The sequence below is a fragment of the Lichenostomus cassidix genome, chromosome Z (assembly GCF_008360975.1).
Source record: "Lichenostomus cassidix isolate B80296 chromosome Z, HeHo_3.0, whole genome shotgun sequence".
Lineage (NCBI taxonomy): Eukaryota > Metazoa > Chordata > Aves > Passeriformes > Meliphagidae > Lichenostomus > Lichenostomus cassidix.
The window spans coordinates 49,438,676-49,450,872 of record NC_139511.1 but is presented as its reverse complement, the minus strand read 5'-3'; positions in this window follow the sequence as shown (position 1 = coordinate 49,450,872).

Genomic DNA, 12,197 nt, shown 5'->3' with positions numbered 1-12,197 from the left:
AATGTCTATGGATATATTATTTAGAGATTATTATTACAGATATATTACCAGAAAAACACTGGTTTTGGTAAGGCTGCTGAAACCCCTATTCTTAGCTTATTCAAAGCTTCAGAACTTCAAAGGGATTTTTGTAAGTAATGTTGACCAGAGGCTAGGCACCTCTAGGGAACAATGACATCAGAAAATTTATACAATGACGAAACCAAAGGTTTCTTTCGTCTTCACATGGATGTTAGATATCTACACCCCAATACTCAGTGTTTACCACCTCTAAAAAGTTTTTTACCCTCTCCTAACATGGGATAGAGCAGTCAAATCATCCTGTCTGAGATGCTCCTCTCACTTTACTGACACAAGCAAGGCATTTGTTTACACTAAGTCTCTTGTTTATATGGCTCATGTGATGTGGGATAAATTTCACCGTGACCTTGGAAAGAATATAAACTTTTGTAGCTGGCTTTTTAAGATAACCTCTGGTCCCTGGCTGAGAAGATACTTCCTCTGTCTGCAACTTCTTACAGTGCTGGGTGCTCAAATTCTCTGCCTACTGCTCAGAAAACAGAGTGCTTGCCTTGATGAATCAGTACCTCAGCCCTGTCTTCTTTGTGTTTTGTTCCAGGGCACAGTGGACTAATTCACATACATTTCAGGTTGTCACTAGGTTTTTTTGTCTTACTAGCCTGGAGGCTACAGTTTGAACCCACAAAGGTTAAAACACCATCTTTGCAAGAGCTGGTCTGTAATGTTACATCTGTCTATAGCACCTAGTAGTTTCGATATGAATAGTTCCTCTGCATCAATACAGCACTGAGAGCCTTGGCTTACGTGGCATGATGTGTTTGTATGTTGCATCCAAAGTAGACTTTTCCTGAACTGCTGTTACTCTGAAGGTTGTAGAGTGCAGACAAGCATTTTCACAGCCATGTCAGGTGGCTGAGATGACATAGTGGTAAAGAGCAACAGTGCTTATTCTTCGCTAGAGCTGACACTGCTGATAGAACAAATACAGTGGCATAGATGCAAAAGAACTAGCAGCAGTTTTAAGGTTTACAAAGTATTCAAAGGTGCAGGATGGTCTTCTTTGGATACCCCTGTTCATGAGCCCCACTGTAACTTTGCTGTTTCTTTGTTAATCATGTCAGTTTCCATAGGGTGGTATAGATTCCTACTTAGAAATAATGCCCATCCCCTGTGGCCCTGTCCTATATGATCCCCTTCCTAATAATCTGTGCTATTTATAGATACCCTCAAGACTTGCCACACAGTGCCCACTGGAAAAAAACATCTTCAGGCTCCCCCACTGCAATCTGTAGTTTTGGGATATGCCTTTATTTGAATCACCAACAAGAGCAGCTCGTCTCTGAAGCATGGAAGGGGCTTGCCAAGGGGACTTGCCAACGGGTTGCAGAATAGACAGATGCTGGTTCCTGGACATAAAGGTAAAATGATTACTTGCTTCACAAGCCCAGCAGCTTAAATGTGATACTCGGAGAAATGCACACCACTACTCAAAAAGCACTGTATGTGCTTTTGAGCACTTAGTTTAAGGAAAAATGGAAACATCCATAGCTGGAAAGATGCCCATGAATTTGAAAAGTAAGAGCTGAAAAGAATGTATTTTATCAGAGAATAAAATGCTTACATACAGGTAGGTAATACAGTTATGTTTGAAATAGCTTATTCAGGTAGTCCTCTATTTTATACTGCACTGTAAAATAATATGCAGCTAGAACATGGTATGATAAAAGGTGACTGTTACAGTCAAACTGACTTGTGATGGGAGATGTGTCACACGTTAAAACCCTAAGGACAAGAGATTGTCTTTGGAAGAAAATGGTCTTGTGCTAAACACTTCAAGGGATGTAGACCTCTGCCCTTGTCTATTCACAAGCATGTGCTGCATCATCTGAAATGGGAGGTGGACAAGAAAAGGTGCTTTATCCTCCTGAACATGTCTCTGAGCAAACTGCAGGGCTCCAGCTCTATGGCCAGTGTTCACACTGTGACTTGCCCTGTCGGTATCTCAGTCACGCAGATTTGTTTGTCATCATCTTTCCCTATCTAGAAACTAATTTATATTCTGCAATATGGAGTATATCACCAGGTCCACTGCTGGGTGAAATGTGGAGATGTGCATAAAGCTGACTTAGTGTCCTGTGACCCTCGCTGTTTGATAGCACCTGCCTAGCTGCAGCTAAATCGCATAGATAGGGCACTTCAGTAGAAGAAATAGCAACATTTGTAGACTATGGAATACATCTCGCTCTTTAGAAGAGACAATGAATGAAATCCACACCTGTCTGGCTTTTGTTTGTTTTTGTTTGATTTTGTTGTTTGTTATGTTCAATACCAGACTGGAGTCCTGTAGTTGAATATAATCAAATATTACATGTAGAGCTGAATTTCTTCAATGTTGTATTTTTTAAATTGGCAGTTTAAATAAAGGGCTTGAAGTTTAAAACATAGTTCCTGGTGGTATGTGCCATTTGTTACCCGCTAATATTCAAGCTTCATTCAAGTCCTATCTTCAAATTTTAAATGCAGTTTCAGTGATGTACAAACCCTTAGGCTGGCCCTTTGTCTCAGGTCAAATGTCATCCCTAGCACATAAGAAATACATATCCATATGGATTGTTTCAGACCAATTGACATACAGACTGGGGAAGGAGCGGGAGGAGACCAGCACCTGGGGAGGGACCTGGGGTGGAGCATGAGTCAGCAGTGCTCTGGCAGCCAGAAGAGCCAGCTGTGTCTTGGAGGGCATCAGGGACAGCATTGCCAGCCAGGCAAGGGAGGGGATTGTCCTGCTCTGCTCTGCACTGGGGCAGCCTCACCTCCCATGCTTGGGGCAATTTTGGGTGCCACAATAGAAGAGAGCTATAAAGCTATTCGAGAGTGTCGAAGGGGGGACACGAGGATGGTGAAGGGCCTTGAGGTGAAGCTGTATAGGAGCAACTGAGGTCACTTGCTCTGTTCAGCCTGGATAAGAGGAGACTGAGGAGAAACCTCATTGCAGTCTACAGCTTCCTTGTGAGGGGAAGAGGAGGGGCAGGCACTGATCTCTTCTCTGTAGTGACCAGTGACAGGACCTGAGGGAACGGCCTGGAGTTGTGTCAGGGGAGGTTTAGGCTAGATATCAGGAAAAGGTTCTTCACCCAGAGGGTGGTTGTGCACTGGAAGAGGCTCCCCAGAGGAGTGGTCAGAGCACCAGCCTGGCAGAGTTCAAGAGGCATTCAGACAATGCTCTCAGGCACGTGGTGTGATTCTTGGGGATGTCAAGTGCAGAGCCAGGAGCTGGACTTGAAAGATCCTTGTGGGTCCCTTCCAACTCATGATATTCTGTGATGCTTTGAATTTAAGAACATTACTGAAAGGGAAGTATCTCAGAAGGCTGTCTTTGCTGAGAGCAATGCCAATCTGAGGATTGCACAATGTGGCATGACGTGGGTTCCTTAGATGGGTAGGATTTCTTAAGGATGGGCTGAAAAGCCTAACTTATAGAGATGGAGATTTGCCAGCCTATACCTGAGATGGCAGATTCACAGAATGGCTGGTTGGTAGGGACTTCCGGGTGTCATTTTGTCTAATTCTCCAGCTCAAATGTGGCCACCTAGAGTAGGTTTCAGAGAGCTATATTTTCAGTGGGGTTTGAGTATCTCCATGGATGGAGACCACCACCACTCTGGGCACCCATCACTCTCACTGTGAAAGTGTTTCCTGATGCATGATGAAGTCAATAATATGCCACCAGTATATAATACCTATAACACTTTGTACCTTACCTGATGCCTTCCCAAGGTGATGATCATTCTCAATACTCCCACTCCACCTCACCCCCCATTTTCGACAATCAGAAGCTCCACCATCCCCATGGTGGTACAGCCTTTACCTCCCAGTCTCCTCCATGCTTCGCTCCTTTAGAGCAACTCAGCAGAGCACACAGCAGCAGCACAGGTGTAGAGGGACAGCCACCACGTCACTCTGACCCCAGCAGAGCAGAAGTGTCACTCTGCAGCCACTGGCCATGCTGTGATTAGTCATGAGCCCTTCCCGACCAACACCTGGACAAGTGGTCTATGAAGACAATTCCTCTTGTCTTCCCCCACTTTTTAGGCAGGGAAGCATCTTCATCTCTGTGTCCTCAAGCTGGCACAGCCAGAGGAACTTCTCCTGCAGCAGTGATATGGCAACAGCCAGGGAGACCAGAGAGCTGTACCTGGATGAGCAGCCAGAGACTTGGACTCCATGGGACACTCTTTAAGAGGGAAAATACATTTTAGGATCACAGGCTTTATTTTTAACTACATGCAAAATAAAAATTACTTGACCAACATTAATTTCAGGTATTTAAAATATATTATTTCAATTTTAATGATTACCTTTTAAATTGCACAGGAGAAAAAGCTTTTATTTGCTTATGATGAAATATCCATTTCAATAGGTATATCATGTGTTTCCCACTCCTTCCAGTTTCTCCACAGAAGAAAGGGAAGTTAAAAAAAAAGTGAAGAAAGCAACACTATTGCTTTTAAAAATAACATTTTTTCTCACTTTTAGCTTTCTGTCTTGAAGTGAGAGAAAAATAGCACCATGTAACATTTTGCTTTAGCTCCCAGTGGAAAAATTATTTTTTATCAGAGTAATTTTCCTCTTTTCCTTTAGTGGAAAAGGAAGTTAGAAATAAAAAAAGAAAAAAGTACTTTATTTAACTGCAATGAGAATTAAATGAAGAGAAAAAGATTTTCTACTGGACTATTAAAAAGAGACAAATTAAAAACTAATTATTTTGCATAATTTTATCCTGAAATCTTCTGTGAAAAGAACATGTAACTTTACATGAAAATAAGATGATTGCTTCTTCACTGTTGGAGGGAAAATAGAGCAGTTTTAAATAATTAGATCATGTTTGCTAATTAGGATGATGCTTAAAATTCAGTAATAAATGATAATAAAAGCATTGAAAGCAATGGCACCCATTGTACAACAAAGCTGGATGGATAATTAAAATATCATCAGCTGCTAAAACAATGGTAAGACAAAGTGATTGACATCAAGCAGTAGTTTTAAGCTTCCTTTGAGCTCAGGGTTCAGTTGTGAATCCTTCTGAACAAGAGAGAGAATGGTCTGTTCATGTAGTGTGTAGTTAGGGTTTCAGGAGGTGGGTTTGGCAGGTTTTTAATCCTCATTGAAGGACTGCAAGTTACAGAATTTCATTCAGCTTCTAGGGGTAAAATACAATTTATCTCCTGATACACCAGCCTGAAGAACCCTATGGCCCAGAGCCTCCACCTGTACTCCCTTTCAAGCCAATTTTGGAGCTCACTCTTGACTGAAGGGGGGCCAATGAAGCCATGGGTTTAGAATTACTGTATTTGGGGGTAGTTTGGGGGCAGCTGGAAGCTGGGAGCTCCTGCACTGTGCTGTTGGCTGCTGTGACACCCTGTTCAGCCTGGCCACGGGCTGCCTGAAACCTGCCTGCCCTGGCAGCTCACCCTGTCCTGTCCACACCCAGGAGGACCATCAGCCAAAGCATTAGTCCTGTAACTCACTACAAGCACAGAGGAGAAAAATATCAATGAGATGCTGGCCACATGCTGCTCCATCCTAAATACTCAGGTGGCAAAAGCATGTGGAGGTGCTCTAAGGAAAAGAGTGAGTTGGTTTTGGTTTTGGTTTTTGATTTGTTTTTTGTTTTCTCTCCAATCTGAATTGTCTAAAGCTTCCTCTGGGAACCAAACAGCAATATTCATGTAGTTTTGAGGCATGCCTTACAATACTTTTCAGAGGTTGCCTGCTAGCTCTGCTGGTTTTGTAAGATTTAAAATTGCTTATTATTATTATTTTACAAGGGTCCTGTTCTCTCAAGCAGGCTACAACTGAAATGACATATTGCTACTGCATAGAGAATAGGAAGCAAGAAATCTAGGCAAGCATTAGTTCATGCAGTCCACTGACAGGCTTCCAAACAGAATCTGAGGAACGGCTCCATCTTCCTACTGGAAAGGTTCAGCAGACCCTGGTCCTAGACTGGAGTCATCACAACTTCTCAAGGCTACAGCAATTTAATGTATTGCATAGCTGCAACCAGAGCAGTGCATCATTTTGCACCCTTGCCCAGGAGCTTTGCATGCAAGGATCTTGATGAGGCCTTTCGTTCTAGTTCTCTTACTATGTAGAAAGTTACAATGTCTTTTCCTAGAAGAATAGTTTGTGAGTCTGATATTGCCGGAACAGGGTTTAGCCATTGTACTGCTGTAGCCTTTAGTCTTACTGTTACAATCATTCAGTCCTTTAACTGTTTCAACTATCACTAAATCTCATACTTTTTCACTAGAATCTGATACTTGAACAGCATAAACTGTAGAAATGGTTAACTTAATTTTATATGTATCTCAAAACAAATTCAACAGTTGTTCATTCAGACCACCTACAAGACTGACCATCTGGTTCCTTTCCCCTTTTGTGTACTTTATTATTTTGGCTTAATAGAGTCATTACTGTTTGTACAATTTTGCAGCATCACTTTGGCTTTTTTGGTTTGTTGGTGGTTTTTTTTTTTGTTTGCCTTTTCTTTGTTTTCTGTTTGTATTTATTTGTCTGCCCCATGCCCTCCAATATGCTGGCACAAAGTAAATATGATTTAAGGGTGCTCTTTAAATTAGTAAGTCATTCCTAGTCATTGGTGTTTTGCAGTCGGTTGGGATATGCTGACTAAGAGTTGCACTGCAGGATTTACTGAATTGCCTGAGTGGAGGGTGTGCAGCAGGGGTGCCCAGAGAGGTCAGTAAGCTGAGCATTTTGCTGAAGGACCCCTGTTTTGGGAGTGGGCAGAGTCCTCCACCACTGCATTCTAATATAAGGGTTCACCATCAGAGCTTGTCTGTGCCCACAGGAGTGCCTTCTAGTTCTGCCACAGCAGTGCCCCAAGAGTCCTTGTGGAGCTGGAACCATGCCATGGGACAGATCGGGCCAGCCATGATCTCCTCCTAAAAATTGTCCTGATTTTTTGTCAGGTATCCTGCTTGCCAGAAGTTGCATTACAAACTCTTTGGGTAATTCTAGAATGGTTTTATATTTCTGAAATGCAGAGAAATTTTGTTCTTTCTCATTACTTGTGAAGGCAGTAGAGCAACAATGTTGGAGCCATTGCTGAAAAGTATGATTTCCAATGCAACAGTATAGATCCACAACAAAGCACATTTTAAAATGGAGAAAAGGAGCATTTTTTTTTTTTAATGTTCTTTTCCAAATATTCATACTCTGATTTTTGGGGTTGTCCTATGCAGGCCCAGGAGCTGGATTCAATGATTCTTGTAGGCCCTTTCCAAGTCAGGTTATCCTATAATTCTATTAAATATTCCATTCAATTTTCCCCAAGATAGTTTGAACTTCATTGCTTGTGGGTTTTTTCCCAACTTCTTCTTATGCTCATTCAAAAAAGTTTTTTAATTGCAAATTTGAAAAGGTACAGTTATTCTTCAAAGCTCAAGTAAGGCAAGATTTGTATTAGCCTGATATATTTTACTGCAGTCACCCTCCAGGCACACTTTCGAGATAGCAGCTATTATATTGTCATTACGTGGAACAATAGTATATATTTGTGTATATCATGTAAATGATACAGGAAAAACTTCTTTTTCCTCCCAGTAATACTGGAACTACTACTTTTTACACGGAGGAATATCTTTTTCCAGCACAGAAATGCTACTATTTCTGGGATAACACAAAGTGTGGTTGCACTTGGTTTTGTGAAAAGGCATGAATGGATATATACTTTCCAAGCAAAGTCATGGAAAAACATTGCATAAATAGAATGTAATCTCCATTTTTGAGTAATACAAAGACACTGAATTTTAGCAACACATTGTCAGAGCTGTTTTCTCATATTTCCCTGAGAAAATCCCGGTTCCGCAAACCAATGTGTTGACTCTGTAATAGGAAATAGGTTTACTAATAAATTGAGGAAACCATTATTTATCTACACATCCTTACCACAAGTTTTTTATGTTTTCTTTGAAGGATTTGTGTTGAGTAGGTTCAGTCACAGTAGATTTTGTCATCACTGAAAGAAAGTCAGTGTCTCAATCTGATTTGATAGTATCAAACTCAGTAGGGAACATGAAGCAGCTGTCCATGGCTACTGTTATAGAAACCTAAATTAAAACTGTGGTAGAAGGACTGATAAATCTACATCTAGAAGAAAACTGCTAAAGCCACCTAGGGTGCAAACTACTGAGAAGAGGAATGAATGGAAGAAAAGACTAGGAGACTCTGCTGGTTTTGGCAGGGATAGACTTAATTTTTTTCACAGTAGCTACTATGGGGCTGTGTTTTGGGTTTGTGCTGAAAATGGAGTTGACAATGTAGAGATATTTTTATTATTGCTGAGCAGTGCTTTCTTCCAAAGCCTTTTCTGCTCCTCACACCAGCCCACCAGTGAGGGGGCTGGGGTGTACCAGGAGTTGGGAGGGAACACATCTGGGATAGCTGACCCCCGCTGACCACTGGAACATCCCAGACCATATGGCATCCTGGTCAGCATATAAAGCTGGGGGAAGATGAAGGAATGGGTATATGTTCAAAATCATGGCATTTGTCTTCCCAAGTCACTATTACCCATGATGGAGCCCTGCTTTTCTTGGAGACAGCTTGCCCATGGAAAGCAATGAATTAATTCCTTGTTTTGCTCTGCTTGTTCATGAGGCTTTTGCTTTACCTATTAAATTGAATTTATCTCAATGCATGACTTTTCTTGCTTTTACCCTTGTGATTCTCTCCCCCAGCCTGCTGGTGAAGGAATGAATTCTCCCCCATCCTGCTGATGAAGGTATGTGGGGCTTAGTTGCCAGCTGGGGTGGAACTTGACAGTGATGAAGTGCAAAGGACACTGATGAAGTTATAATAAAATGGACAGGAAGTAATTTTCTCCCTCAGAAATATTTTCTGATGTCTGGGTTTTGGTTTTATGCCCCAAGGATTATCAGAGTTGATGATAAGATTATTTTGCCACTGGTTTTGCAGAAAGCCCAGTTAGCAGGCTAGCCTGGCAGTCTGGCTCCACAGGGAATTGCTGGCAGGCAAAGCCCATATTCTGCTAGCAGCCAGCACATCAAAGGGGTAAATATCAAGGCTGTGAAATATTTTTAGGAGAAACAGTTTCTGAATAAGAACAACATGAAATCAAGAAAGAGTCATGTTTATTTTGGCTGAAAAAGATGCCTCAGACACTGTGCAACTTTCTGTTAAAACACGTATTAGTACCTGCTTTCAGGCTGTCAATACTGAAGGAAAAGTAAGAGTAGGAGCAAAGAGATGACTAGCAAGAGGTCCATGATATTGCCAATTGAAATAAGAAAGTAATTATAAAAATAAGGGATGAGCAGATGTAGGAAGAGATTTGGACGGATATAATAGGCATTAAAACAAACATTAAGCATGATCACTTCTCTTCCCATGCGTTGTTCTTGCAAGTATCAGTGTGGGAATTCATCATTTGGGGAAGAAGAGGAAGGGGGTTGGTTCTGCCACAACTCTCCTCCAGTCCTGCAAAACCCAAGGCACTGCACAAAGGGTAAGTCAAGGTGTGCACTGGCATCCCCTCCGACAAGCAGAATGATTTCTTGCAGCAATGGTTGTCTGTGTTCCCCATGGAGCAGAGGATTGGCCATGCAGTCAGCACTGAGAGGGCACCTGAAGATTCCCATGCACCTACAAAGGACACTGAAGCCCCTGCTGTAACCAACAGAACTGTTTGTCCAAGGCAAGGACACAGCATCAAGTCACAGGATTGCTGTACAGCATGCTGCTCGTCAACTTCTCTTCAAGCAGTGCCAACATGCTCTGGGTCCAAGGCCAAAAGCTAATGGGATGCTCTTGTGAGTAAGCATTTCTGGACTGAGTGCACTGTGATCTCCCTGAACTGCGCATCTTTGGGGAGAAATTTCTCAAAATTGCTTGCATACCCTGCCTTCCTCTATCTTTGCATTGTGCCACTGGTGGCATGGCCTCTCCATCCACTATTGCAGCAGCAGCAGCAAGTGCAGAAGGACTGATGACAGGTGTCTAGCAGAGCTCCAAATTGGTGCTGCCTTGCTGTCTGACCAGGGTAGCCACTAACATTTTCATTCCATGAGAATTGTTTCTCAGTGTCTTCAAGATAAATTCCCATTTAAAAGCTTTTCCTAGGGTTATTGTTCTGTTTTGCTTGGGGCTTTTTTCCTGTTGTTTGGTTGGTTTGTTGTGTTTTTGGGGATTGGTTTGGTTTGTTGTTTTTGTTGGTTTGGTTATTTTGTTTTGGGTTTTGTTTTTTTTTTTTTTTTTTCTGAACATGAGCAGGAAAACACACCAGAATCTAATAAATACTGAAAGCCAACCTGGGTTATTTTGGGTTGATGCATCTACAGTGATATTTTGCTCTGAGAATTCAATTAACAGCTCTCTTGATGATAAATAAACCAGAATAAAATCCATCTGATCTTCCAAGAACTGAATTTTTCCTCTACTGTTATTGGCAGTAGAAGTTAATAAAATATTATTTTAGTGTGCAGTGTAGGCCTAGATAATTCTGAAGGAATGAAAGGAGCCCACCTGCCAAGGGAAATCATGTATTTTACCTTTGTCACATATATGTATTTATATTAAATCATGCAGTTGGCCTTCATTGTTCTTCTGTTTTTCTCATTTATAAACCACAGATTTTTTTGGCTTTGAAAAACTGTTTGAAAAGGTGGAAATTCTTCAAGAACAGCAAAGGAAGAAGTGTTACTTCCCTGGATTTTTGTGTACATTAATTTTCTTCTGCTCAATTTCCCACATGCATATTTTGATTTTAAGGAATTTTCTGCTAATGTTACTCAGTTGTTTGGGGGGTTTTACCTTAACCATTTCTGCTCTTCATGTCATTGATTGAAAAAGCAGGGAGATATGGGAGATATCCATATGCCAGGAAGTGAAGGTGAGATTATGTAACATGAGAGGATGATCATTCTCCTTTTGCAGTCTCCTAGCCTGAGGGGTCATCTTATCTACTCTCCTTATCAGTTCTAAGCATGCTGTGATTATACTAACAGAAGAATTTTTTCATATTGAGAGTTTATCATTCTCACAGAGTTTAAGAAACAGGCATGATGAAAAAAAGTCTACCTTAAACTCACTTTTTATATGCTTTTGTGAGAGACTAAAAAGTTTACTCTGTTGATATCATAGTATATCCAGTAAAATATAGTAGCATATGTCTCTTTTCACTTGTGATACAATGCCTCTGGCTTAGTGAAATTCATTATGCAGTACGCCCAGTTTACTGAAATTCTGGAAGCTGATAACAATAATTAAAATACTACATGACAAGTAGTATTTTATTATGCAATCTCACAATGCCTTAGTAAGTTGTTAGGCACACAGCCAACTGCTTTGAACCACCTGGAAGAATTATTTTTGCACCTCTCATGAGTAGTGTTAGGGAATGGTCTGACACGTTTGCAGATCTGCAGTTATCACACACTGATCATTCTGGTAAGATTTCTGAGTAACTAGATTGATATTGAGTTAAATGATAATGGCCAGGAGTGAACACTACTGCTGCCTTAATGACTGATGGGGCTGAACACATGGCCCAAGGCTGAACAACAGGCCCTTAGTCAGCAGGCAGAGCCCCAAATGCAGCTGTGGGTGTTTTTATAAGCTAAGACTGGCTGCAGGTGTTTCAGGTTTCAGGAGGAAGGGGAAGAAAAAAGCAGCATCTTTGCATAGCCATAGGATATGCCTAAGGAATAAGATGTGCATGAGCCACATGTTGCAAATGTGCTTAAATTTCATAGCTGTAAGTATGTGTAAATGGATCTGAGTAGCTTTTAGTCTTTTTTTTCTTTTTTTTCTTTTTCCTAATATTTACAATTTTGTTGTCAAATGACTTCACCTGTCTTAAAAGGTTACATTTCCAGAAAATGGGATATCCTCAGTCTGGACACTTCATCCTCTGATGTCCAGTTTAATCCATTATTGCCTTGATTTTCAAATTCGTTTGTGTACCTGTCCAAGCCTTTACTCATACTGGGGCTAACCTGGGATATGATGAAGTCACAGCAAAAATCACAGTTGTTTTAGTGGGGTGATAGTTCTTATGTGATGGTTTTACAGCTTCAAGATGCTGCCAGATTAAAATTTGTAGCATTTCTCTAGTGTGGACCACAATAACTGCA